The 12,814-nt window shown below is 45.1% G+C and overlaps 1 protein-coding gene across 4 annotated transcripts in view; it reads right to left on the reverse strand.

Annotated features, from left to right (window-relative positions):
- Nucleotides 1–12,814, reverse strand: part of DCUN1D3 (defective in cullin neddylation 1 domain containing 3) — a 42,345-nt gene that overhangs the window by 24,486 nt on the left and 5,045 nt on the right. The window contains exons 1-2 of one of the 4 annotated variants that reach the window (XM_035131539.3): nucleotides 12,542–12,709; nucleotides 7,394–7,518 (exon numbers count right to left, since the gene is read on the reverse strand). The gene's annotated coding sequence lies outside the window, so the exon portion shown is untranslated. Of the gene's footprint in view, nucleotides 1–6,682; nucleotides 6,784–7,393; nucleotides 7,519–12,194; nucleotides 12,308–12,541; nucleotides 12,710–12,814 lie in introns of those variants that run through there. The other 3 variants (XM_035131541.3, XM_035131538.3, XM_088656933.1) reach the window with 3 other exon arrangements.

The following is a 12,814-nucleotide window of genomic DNA, read 5'->3' on the forward strand; positions in this document are numbered from 1 at the left end:
GTTTTCTTAGATCTAAACCCAGCTTTCTTAACCAAAGCCCTTAAAGTGCCCTGGGACAAAACACCAGGGGTCTGCACTCCTGCATCCACTACCCATAGTGGATAGTGCATCGACTATCAGAGCCATAAGGCAAGGTAGGCAGACTCCAGGCTTGTAGGATCTGGGTTTGCGGTGTTTGTTTGCTTGTTTTTTACTAGAACACCAACACCCACCAATCAGAGACAAGGGCAAAATAGTGGCTATGGGGGTGGAGCCAGATGTAGGGTGGAGCTTGGAGTAGAGCCTATTTCTTCCTGCATCCCACAAGTCACAGACTGCCAGACCTTGTATGTGCAACTGCAAATCTATATCCCAGACCTGCTTTCTCCCCCAAATCAACAGATCAAGGACAGCCTTTCTGAATGTGAATGCTTTAATCTTAGGCTACTGCTGCTATAGGGGGGGTCCTCACAGGGGAGAGGGTCCTGAGGGACTGTTATCAATAGGAAACAACAAGTAACGTGAGGTTGAGATTCTGCTTCTCACATCTTCCTTACATTGCCCCAAGTGCAGTGGTAGTCCACGTGGTGCCCTCTGGATGTTGTTGGACTCCAGTTCCCATCATCCCTAGTCATGCTAACTGGGGCTGATGGGAAGTGCAGTCCAACAAGACTTGATGTATCCGGGATTAAGTTTGCTTTGATTGCTTAAGCAGGCTTTCAACCGGTGGATAGCACAGAATAGCGGTAGCGCTTGGGACGGCACACAGGGAGAAGGGACCGACAGCTGAGTGCCACTTCCCTTCAAGATGTGCTGATTTAATGCATCCTTCAGATCTAATACATTCAACCTCAGCAGCTTTGCTGAGCAAAACTGTAAGAAACATGGTAGATTGATTTGATGTTGCTGTTTGCAGCTGAGAAAGGGCAGCAGTTTGCAAAATGAAAGAGACATTTAAAAGCTCTTCTTCTACTTATTAAAAACACATGCTCGCAGGGAGATTGCTACCAGATGCTGACTTTTAACAAATGATCGGCATATTGATTGCCATTGGGCCCTGCTGCTGTATAATCAAAATATTGATTAACTATACAATAAAGCAGAAGTTTAAATGGAGAGAAAAGCCACTTTTGGCAAAAAGCTGTAGTGCTCCCAAGGAAATGTGCGTGTTGACAAGTGTTATTTCTTATTTCTTCAGAACCACCTTTAATAAATATTGCAAAACATCAACAGCTGAATACACTGGGATGCCAAATCTCCATCTTGATATCCAAAGCAGCCTCTTAGCAGAGCAGGCTCCAGAAGGCTTTGAGTTCAGGGAGGGTTGCAGCTCCCTGAAGCAGCAAGGAAGTACAAGAAAATCAACAGCCCCACAACGTTCACCCCTGAGCACCCCATGACTTGTGCTACCAAGAATTCACCGAGCATTGTTGGGATTGGATGCATTAGATCAGCACATCTGAAGGGAAGTCTTCACAGGCGCACTCAACACACCAAATCCACAGAGACACTTGCCCTTGGTTACAGCAGGGAAAAGGTTCAAAACACTTTTGTTTACTGACTTGGAAAGGTCTGCTATATCAAGGATGAGCAATTCCTGCTCTTGGCCACCGTTTACTATCAACACCAGTGCAGAATGGAAAGTTTTCTGCGTAAAGTTTATTGCAATGGAAAAAAAAATATATAAAAAGCTTTCAAAACAATTTTCTACGGACAGTTACACCATTTCTAAAAATGAACTGTTTCATAAAATTAATTAATAACATAATGAATGGGCACAACAGTGCTACATTGCAGCAGGAACACTCATAAGTAGCAGGGGAGAGATTCAAGAGCAAAGCTGTGCTGTTTTCAGCGTGGCACAGAGGTTAAAGAGGACCTGGGAGACCGGGGTTCAAATCCCCACTCCGCAAGGAAGCTCACTGGGCGATCATGGAGACTAATCACCGTCTCTCAGCCCAAACCACTTCACAGGGTTGTTGTGAGGATAAAATGGGGAGGGGGAGAACCATGAATGCCACCTTGAGCTCCTTGGAGGAAAAGCGAGATATAAACGGAATAAAATTAAAATTAAAACAAACAATCCAAAGGGAGGGGGGAATGATAATATACCAGCAGCTCTCCTAGTTGTTAGGGGAGGGGTATGGGGTTTTTGGGGGGGTGGGGAGCAAAGGAAGGAGCCTAGCTCAGTGTTTACAGCATGTGCTTTACATTCAGAAAGTCCCAGGTTCGTCCCTTTTGTCTCCAGGAAGAGATTGCTGCCTGAAATCCTTGAGAGCTGCTGCCAGATGGTTTAGTAGCAGACACTGCTGAGCTAGATGGACTAAGGGCAGATCCAATACCATACACCTATAGGACACCCAAGGCACATTTAAAGCATGTGATTTCCCCCAAAGGATCCTGGGAACTATGCTTTGTTAAGGGTGCTGTGAATTGTAGCCCTGCGAACTGGAAACAACACTTCCCAGGATTCTTTGGGGGAAGTCATGTGTTTTAAATGTGTGTTCGGTGTGCTTTAAATGTCAGGGTGGCTGCATTTGCCATACATATCTGATTCCGTATAAGGCGGCTTCTTCAAGTTCCTCATCTGGATAACTGGAGGTGCAGATGTGAGACCTGGTTGTCTCCAAGGCTTCCCTCCTGGGTGTTTTAAGTAAGGAAACTCCCAGGCTTGATGTAAGCAGCTCAGAGGCCCTCCTCAAGAGAGACTGTACCAATACCTATGCACCCAACGTAAGGAAGGACATAGTGAAAGTACAAGCTGTTCAACACAGGAACAGACCGTCTTGGAAGACCGTGGACTCTCCTTCACCAAGAGGTTTCCAAGCAGATGCTGGCTGGCTGACTATCAGAGGGACACGGCATCAGCAGATTTCTTGAGCAGCAGGGGGTGGGCAAGGTGACCTGTGAGGTCCCTTTATGACTCTGAGGATATAGAAGAATCTGACTAAGATTGCCTGCGCTTGGCACTTCTGAGGAACCAGCTGCCGATTATATTAGATACTGAAATCTGACCACTCTGGAAAAGTTTTATCATATCTGGCTCCAACTCATGTACTTTTGCTTTAACAATTGAGGCTGATACTGTCCATCTTTGGGGGGGGGGGAAATAACGTGAATTATTAAAAGTGTTGGAGTGGACAACCTTTCTTCTGTCAAGGACCACATTCCTTCAGGAGCCAGGTGGAGCCAGTACCAAAAGTTTGTTCATTCCCTCTTTTGGATACCCTCTTCTCACCCTCCAGGAGGCAGCTTGCAAAAGGACAAATCTCTCTTGCCAGAGGCTTTTGGAACAGGACCAAGTACTAGGTCGGCCAGTGGGGATAAAAATGAGGCCAGGGCCACAGCACCTTTAACCATTGACTGGATATAGCTCAGTCAACAGCGCATGAGACTCTTATTATCAAGGTTTGATCCCCACACCGGGCAACAGATTCCTACACTGCAGCGGGTTGGACTAGATGACCCTCATGGTCCCTTCCAACTCTACTGTTCTGTGATTCTAAGGGTGCGGGCTAGGGAATTTCAACAGGTGTAAATGGCATGGCAAGCAACAGAAACACAGGAAGTTTCTTTCTCCTGAGCCAGACCATTTGTTAGCTCAGCACTGCCTCCTACACTGACTGGCAGCAGTTCTCCAGAATGTTAGGCTCCACCTGGAGATGCCAGGCAGGGACTGAACCTTCAAAGCAGCTGCTCTGCCTGCTGAGCTATGGTTGTCCCCCAAAATGATTCAGCTGTGTTGTTCTGAGTCAGAAAAAGTGATCCATCTCGCTCAGTATTGTCTACGCTTCCTGATAGCGGCTCTCCAGGGTTTCATACAAGTCTTTACCCGCCCTACCCGGAGATGCCGAGATGCATGTAGAGGAACCTTCTACATGCCACGCAGATGCTCTGTTACTGAGCTATGGCCCTTCCCACACAGCTTTCAGAGGGTGCCAAAAGCAGCCAGGGAAAAGTTTCCAGTCTCTCCTTTTTTCTCTCTCTCTTAACATTTTTAAGGGGAAGAGTCCCGTCTTACACTATTTGCAGATATTCAAATAGAAATGCTTTCAATAAAACCATGAACGGCTCGGAAAGTGTACACTTTGTTGATTTCCACCAGCACCACCACTGCCTTGCCCTCAATCAAATATTTCGTTTCAACTCTTTGACTATTGGAATAACTTTTTCTTTTAAAGATACAGGGCATTGGGACATTTTCCAGAGTTTTCTGGGAAATCTGCCAAGGCAAAGTTTTCCAGAAAACCCACATCGCTATCTGGGAAATGTGTGTGTTCTTGAAAAGGGGTGTGTGTGGGAGGGGGAACCAGCAACCCAGATGCAAATCTGCATTTCCCTAAAACTCTGAACAAAGCAATACATCCTGGTAATAGTTTACAACTGCATGCTTAGATGTATGGCCAGTGTTTTCTTTCGTTTTTTTTTTTTAAAGCAGCAACTAGGAAGTGCAATGAAGTGGGAGTGGCTTAACCCATTCCCCACAGTAATTCCCCCATCCCCCCCCAGCAAAGTACTAGTTTCAGCAGATAGCACCAATGTGTGCAACTAGCAGCTTCAACGGATAACATTTTCTGGTGATCGAGAGCTAATCCCCTACCTTGTAGATCTCATCTGGATTTCACCACCACTTGTTTGTTTCCTGAGGTTAGAGCATGGTGCTGATAGTGCCAAGGTTGCAGGTTCGATCCCTGTATGGGATGCCTGCCTGTTTCCACATTGCAGGGGGTTGAGCTAGATGATCCTCAGGGTCCCTTCCAACTCTACGATTCTAAGAAAGCACTTGCCACGCTTCTAAGGACGCAACTGTAAACACATCCTTAATGAAACATATAGCTTGGCCCTCACATGTATTTTGTAATGGTCCAGACATAGGGCTGTATCTAATGCTAGCCTTGCTCAGAGTAGACCCATTGAAAATAATGGGCAATACCAACCTAGGTCCATTTATTTCACTGAGTTTGCTCTGACGATAGCATAGTTTAATACAATCTTTGAGATCTAGTTGCCCACATAGGAGACAGAGGGTTCCCCCACTTTAAAAACTGCTGTGTTGGCCTGAATATAACCCTAACTTTTTCCCCAAAATTCTGACCGTGAAAAGTGAAAGTGCGGCTTAAATTTGCGACATTACAAAAATTGGCTTTTACGATATCGCTGCTGAAACAGACATACGGTAAAATGGAACAGGTGTGAGTGCCTGCGGAATTTTAAGGGAGTGGCTTATATTCGGGTATTGTCTCCCCCCCCCCCTTTAATTTTAAAGGTGCGGTTTATATTCAGACCAATACGGTATTGTTTCTATTTCACCTTTCCTTCAAAGAGCCCAAGGTAATGCATATTTTTATCCTCACAAAAACCCTGGGAGATAGGCCAGGCTGAGAGATGGGGACTGGCCCAAGGCCACCTGGTGAGGCGTACGGTTGAGCAGGGCCCCACTCAGCTGCCTTAAGCAAGCCTCAGCTTCTCCCCAGTCCCATTTGTTTTATCAGGATTAACTCTGCACGCCTGCTTTAGCTTCGAATGCACATAATTCTGAACGCACAAAGTGCCGCACAACTGCGAAGCAATGTTCTTGGCCACCCACATGCTCACTGTTGAAAAACAAAACACCTTGTGCCTTGAACTCAAGGCCCTCAAGACGACAGCACTTTAAACCTCACACTCCACCGCCACAGGTCCTGCAGCCCCCGAGAGAGACCCACTTCACAGAACTCTAGCTAGTTCTGCCTAAAAAGCTACTTCATAGCAGCCAACACAGAAAAAGCAGCAAGCAAGTCCTGCACAGCTTTTAACAGCCCCCCATCGTGCTACTGCCGAGATCCCAGACGCCTTTGACCACCCCTTGATAGTCACTTAGCAGTAGCCATTCCATGAGGAATCCTGAACTGTTTCCATTTCAGCTGGTAATGGTAAGAGCTGAAGCTTGAGCTTGCTCTTTTCCTCTGCCCTTCCTACCCCTTTTTTCCTTATGTGCCATGTCTTTTAGATAACAAGCTGGAGGGCAGAGACCGTCTTATTACTGTCCCTTGTAATAAGAGCCTTCTTGGCTAAAGAGCAGGGTAAAAAGGCTATAAAAGAAATGCAAGTTGTCTCCATTGTGTGGTATTGCATCACCCCTGGGATAAATCAAACACCAGTGATTTACAGCATTACAGTGGTACCTCGGGTTAAGAACTTAATTCCTTCTGGAGGTCCGTTCTTAACAAGAAACTGTTCTTAACCTGAGGTACCACTTTAGCTAATGGGGCTTCCTGCTGCCGCCACACGGTTTCTGTTCTCATCCTGAGGTAAAGTTCTTAACCCGAGGTAATATTTCTGGGTTAGCGGAGTCTGTAACCTGAAGCATCTGTAACCCAAGGTACCACTGTACTTAATGTGGATATTCTCAACTACAACAAATTGCATTTCCTTTATTCTTCTCTCTGCTGTCCCGCCTTTACTTCTTTTGAACCTTTCTTCAGTTCCTGCATATGCTTGCAGAATGGGAAAGTCCATATGGGTGTCTGCTACAACCACAAACTGCTTAATATGTGACTTTAAAGACGCAGTACTGTACACCAGTGTTTCTCAACCTTTTTTGGGCCACGGCACACTTGTTCCGTGAAAAAAATCACGAGGCACACCACCATTAAAAAAGTTAAAAAATTTAACTCTGTGCCGCCCTATATTGGCTATAATTATGACTGTAATAAACACTTGCCAATTGCTGTGTTGGTTGCAATCTCCTGTAATAAGGCTTCACAAGCCGTCCGGCGGGTCAGTGGTGTATATTGGCGGCCGCCAGGCTCGTTTGCACTGAGCTGTGGGAAAGAGGAGGAGAAATATTGCTTTCCGGCGGGTCAGTGTTGTTAATTGGCGGCCGCCAGGCACGTGACAATGCAAATCGCCCTTCTCGTCGCCGCACGTCGCGGCACACCAGCCAGCGTCTCGCGGCACACTAGTGTGCCGCGGAACAGCGGTTGAGAAACGCTGCTGTACACATTTAGGAAACTGCCATGACATTGGAGGTAGAGATTGATGGAGATGAGGAGGCGAGAGATGTGGGAAATTGAGGCGTATTGCTATATGTCCTGTTATCACCAAGTGTGCAATTAGGGAGAGGGAATTCTTCTGCTGTGGAAATCTTAAACTTTTCTACAAATAAAGAAATGTGTTTGGGGGGGTGGGGGGGTGGAATCCAGTGCAACTGATAGTATAACAGAGAGGTTTAAGAGTTTCCAGTGGAATGAAGCTAACACAACCAGGCTGTTAATCTACCAGAATCCAGCATAAACATTGCTTGATAGGGAGGACAACTTTTCATTCCTTCTCCGAAGCTTCCTGACTCGAAACCACAACACAGCTAAGGGAGCATTTCCCCTCCACCTCCTACGGCTGAGCAGCGCAGATCTTTACAGAAGCAGATACATACCCGGTTCCTTCTAGCAGGGTATTCCAAGGGTGCCTCTCCTCTCACAGTGAGTGTATAGACCATGAGCCCAACAGCAGTAGTCCCAGGTCTTCAAAGCACGGCTGGGCATTCATGAAGTCCAGAACCTACGATTTCAAAATAATTACTTTTATTTTTTATTTTTAAAAAAGGGGAGATAGTATAGGTTTTCAGTTACAGGTAAAAATCTGAGAAAGATGTCCTGTCCAGTGGTTAAGATCCTAATCTTATCCACCCAACATTGATGGTACGCACACACACACACACACACACACACTCCTTGCTAATTATTACCCCTCCATCCAAACTGTTAAAAACTCTTGCCAGTTTTTAATGCATATCAGCAGTGAAGCATCCAAAACGGAATGTCTAGTTGCCATTTTGGGGCCTGGTGGTTTGTAAGTCATATTTTCCAATATGACCCTTTGGCTCCTGAAATTCATTCTGATTGTGCAGATAAAATAGATCGGGTACAATTCTACAAGATGTGTTGCTGGTGTGTGAAAAGAGTCAAGATCCAAGGATCCCCAGGCACGCAGCTCCAGATGGTGGAGATGTCAGACGCCATTCTGGCACCCGGGCATCTTCACTTGGTCGCAAGTGGCCAATAGCCAGGTGTAAAATGCGGCCGGCAACTTTTGAATGCTGCCTATGTGACAACTATATTACAATCAAAATTCTTACTACTATTGAAGACTCAAAATATCAACATTTGTAAAGATAAAATAAAGGCAGCCTGTAGATCTGATGCAACAGAAAACATCTAAATCCACCCCATCACACATAACAGTGCTAAACAGTGATGTTTGTTGGGCCATGCTTTGGTCTTCATGCTAAAGCTTGAAGTGGGGCAGGGGGAAGCGTTAGCTTGGAGCATTGGAAATCTCATGGTCTCCAGAGCTTATTCAGATTCACTGGCCGGGCAGCATGGGGGGTTAGGGTTTTGCATATTTGATGTTAACCATTCCAAACCAGAATTATCACAGGAGTGAAACGTATCTGTCTCTTGCAAGTTGGCACCCAGCACATTTGTGGAAATGACCTACAAAGTATGGTAATTACATGCAGCTAATATATGCAACTTGCTCTAGCCCTTGGGCTCGAGATACATTTCCAAAGCTACCACCCTTTCTTGAATGTTTGAAACAAATTGCTAAGCCCTCCATCACTGAAGTTGCTCAGTTGGGGATGGGAAGAAGGACTGGAATGAGATGCCTACCGGAAGAGCAAAGGTAGTCATGTTGACCCATTATTTTTTTTAAAAAAATCCAAAATCCAATATTAAGGAAACAGACCTCTATTAGAAAGGCCAACTGAGAGTCTGTGCCGTGCAAAAAGTGACCTGTGAGTCTTAAGGAAGATGAAGTTCTTCTTTAGGAGCCCAGTGCCATGAAGCTGCCTAGTTGGCTGTTGGCTAGACAACAAATATCTAATACCTAACAGGATTGCTGTGAGGAAAAAACAGAAGAGGCAAGAACCATGTGCACCACCCTTCAGCTGTTTGAGGAAAGGTGGGATATAAACACAATAATACTAATAAAAACAACATTTAGTAAGGCCATAAAGAAGGCTGATCGCCGAAGAATTGATGCTTTTGAATTATGGTGCTGGAGGAGACTCTTGAGAGTCCCATGGACTGCAAGAAGATCAAACCTATCCATTCTGAAGGAAATCAGCCCTGAGTGCTCACTGGAAGGACAGATCCTGAAGCTGAGGCTCCAATACTCATGAGAAGAGGTCACCTCATGAGAAGAGAAGACTCCTTGGAAAAGACCCCGATGTTGGGAAAGACTGAGGACACAAGGAGAAGGGGACGACAGAGGACGAGATGGTTGGACAGTGTTCTCGAAGCTACCAACATGAGTTTGACCAAACTGCGGGAGGCAGTGGAAGACAGGAGTGCCTGGCATGCTCTGGTCCATGGGGTCACGAAGAGTCGGACACGACTAAACAACAACAAAAAAGGCCACAGTCTCCCCACCTCTGCTTTGAGTAGCATAGCAAGGCAATTGAAAAAAGCATAGCTTCCAGGAGCTTTAGAGGAAATTTGTGGTTCTAAAGTATATTCAAAGAATTTAAGGGATAGGCATCCCACTGGAGTCCAAAGCCATTCTGAAAGAGACAGAGCATCAATTGTTTTAGCCAGATTGCCTGAAGAGTGCAAACATTCTTCTCAATGGTAGCAGTAAAAGGAAACAACGTCCAGTTAATGTTTGCTTAACCACTGCTTGCAACAATTGTTAGTTATTTGTCATTAACAAACATGTTTCTATTACACTGCCACAAACTGGTTAACTTAACACTATGGCCTTGGCATGCATCTTTAAATGTGTGTGTGGAGGGGTAAACCTGTGGCCCTCCAGCTGCTGTTGGACTACAACTCCCATCATCCTTGACCGTTGGTCATGCTGGCAGGAGCTGATGGGTGGGACTACTTAAATCAGTAACATCTCTGATTTAAATGGATAGTTCAAAATATCCACTAACCATCCCTGATTTAAATGGATTGTCCAAAATATTTTTAAGAGCAGCACTTCATAATATTGGCAGTTCTCTTTAGTTAAAAAACACCCTCAGAATTGCACATCTTAAGAGGATTTGCTTTTTAAGAAAGAAAGAAAACACAAAAATCTAGTGGTTGCATTTAAATCTAAATTATGAGAGATATGTATTTTATGAACCTACTTGGCCACAACTTTTTAGCTCAAAGGCCAGTATTTCAGAAACAAAGAAATACAAATTGTGCAAAATTAAGTATTTTAGGTTATTAGTATTAATTTTTTTTAAAAAAATGAATATTGTCACTTTATTTAAAAACACACCTCTGAACTCATTGCTCGCATAAACACTAAACCCCCTTGGGGGCAGGGTGTTATGCTTTTTTTCTTTTAAAAAAAAAGTCTGCCTCCACACCCTTCAGATAGGAAGAGAGTATGAATAATGACTGGAAAATCAAACCACACTGGAATGTGGCGTTTTGTTTGCACGTTTCCTACACAGCCAATTAAAAAAAGGGAACATTTTCTACAGTTAGGGAAATCCCACTTCTCGTTTCACTACAAAGCACTTTCGTTTGTTATCCCTTAATTCTTCAGAGAAAAAGACACCCAACTACCAGCACCTCTTTTATTGGTGTGAGCCGCCCTGAGCCTGGTTTTGACTGGGGAGGGCGGGGTATAAATAAAAAAATTATTATTATTATTATTTTGACAACCACTGCAAGCTCCTCCCCGAGAAATGGATCCTGTACCTGAGCCACAAAATAAGAGTAAGTACCACAAAAAGATTGGGGAGCCCCCAAGCAGGACCCAAACACAACAGCACTCTCCCTCCTGTGGTTTCAAAAGCATTACTGCGTGGATGCAGAGCAAAGCCATCATGGCTAGTAGCCATCAAACACAGGCAATAAAACATCTAAAAGCCTAGTTACAGGTAGGTAGCCGTGTTGGTCTGACGTAGTCGAAACAAAATAAAAACAAAATAAAAAAATTCCTTCCAGCAGCACCTTAGAGACCAACTAAGTTTGTCATAGGTATGAGCTTTCGTGCATCTGAAGAAGTATGCATGCACATGAAAGCTCATACCTATGACAAACTTAGTTGGTCTCTAAGGTGCTGCTGGAAGGAATTTTTTTTATCTAAAAGCCTATTCTGTACAGATGCAGACTAGGAAAGATCTCTTACTTAATAAAAGACTTGTTGAAAGGGAAAAGGCAATAGAGACAGAGCTGTCACCCCAAAACCTCACCCTGTATGAAGGTGGCAATGAGAAATCTATACTACTACGAAGGACCAGTGAAGTGAAGAACACTGAGTGGTAGCTGCTCCACCTCATAAATTAAGTGATCCTCAGCATCTTAGAACAGAAGAAAAGACCTGCTAGTTCAGACCAAAGGCCCACCTAGTCCCGCATTTCATTCCTGGCGGTGGTCACCTGGAATTTTTTGGGAAGCCCACAACCAGGGCATCCCTGAGGATGTGTGCAAGTCTTCTAAACACAATGGATCTCCTACTCATTTTTCCCTCACTTTCTCTGCTGTTTGTCTCGTGTCTATTTCAGGATGTAAGCTCCTCAGGGCAGGGACCTGTCATACCTGTTTTTTTGTTTTGTAAAGCACCATGTATGTAGATGACACTAAACAAATAAATAAGGGAATAGCCTCTTCAGCACTGAGGTATCAACAAGAGGTCATTTTTATCTGACCCTCAATTGTGGAAGCACCTCCAAAATGATGTATTATGACCACGGTCCAACAAATTGACTTCCTGAAGGAGGAGACAGGAGATTGGTGATCTTGCACTACTGGTGGTAAGGAAGGTGCCAGTGTGCCAGACTTTGGGGTGGTGGAGGGGAAGGGACTGACACTTTCCCATTTTACCCCTCTCACTTGGGGACATTCATTTGGAACAAGAAAAACCACATCCATGTTCCATGCTCACGACTAACACAGATTACAATATTTCACAGTACAGGGAGGTAACGAAAGCGTGCTTGGGATGGATTTAAGCGTAGGCGGAAGAATGACCGAAAAAACATCAGTGTCAACTGCCTCTGCATATTAAATGATCTTTAATTTCTGAAAGGGGGAAGTGCCTCTTTCAAAAAGAAAAACCCCAAACCAATGACCACACATTCCAAACATTTATGAGAAAGTGGTGTGCGCATACATTTAACCACAGTTTAACTATCCCACTCTGAGCACACCAGGATGGTTAAAATAGCAGCTTCCACCCTGCCACCACTTCAAGCCACATATTAAAAAGGTGCAGTCCCACACACTTACTTGGGAGTAAGAGCCTTTGAATTTGGGCAACCTGCCCTGAGAAAACTTGCTCAGGATTGGACCATGGGTGGGATCCTTACCTTGTAGCCTAAAAGGGGGGAGGGGGAGTTCCCACCAAAAGAAAATAAAAAACCCCACACAATTTTGTGAGTAAGGGCAGGTTTAATACCGCTCCAATCTAAACTCACCCTGGGACACCTCCTAGCCACACAGCCTGGGGTGGGAAGCAAGCCTCTGAATTTACCAAGTAAAAATGCACCCAGATCAAGCGGATCCTTAACACCTAGCAAAGAGGAGGCGGAGCTTCCACAGACACAAAATCCGACTAGAGACTCGAACCAGCTCACCTTCTGAGATAGGGGAGGAGGAGGAGGACGACACTTCTATTTGGGGTGGGGGTGTTGGAGAGGTGGGAAGTCAGAGAAGATTTACATGCCCCAAAGTTGGAAGGAGGGTGGGGGTGATGGAAGACTCTCTCACCCGCTTCCTCTACTGCAGCCCAGCCCTGCTTCCCTCATGGGGACTTTCAGGGCCCCCTCGTGACCCACCCCAACCCCCCCCCCCCGCAACCAGGGCTCCAAATCTCCCTCCTTCCTCTCTCCCCACCCCAAAGCCCCTTC

The sequence above is a fragment of the Zootoca vivipara genome, chromosome 13, assembly GCF_965207765.1.
Source record: "Zootoca vivipara chromosome 13, rZooViv2.hap1.1, whole genome shotgun sequence".
NCBI lineage: Eukaryota > Metazoa > Chordata > Lepidosauria > Squamata > Lacertidae > Zootoca > Zootoca vivipara.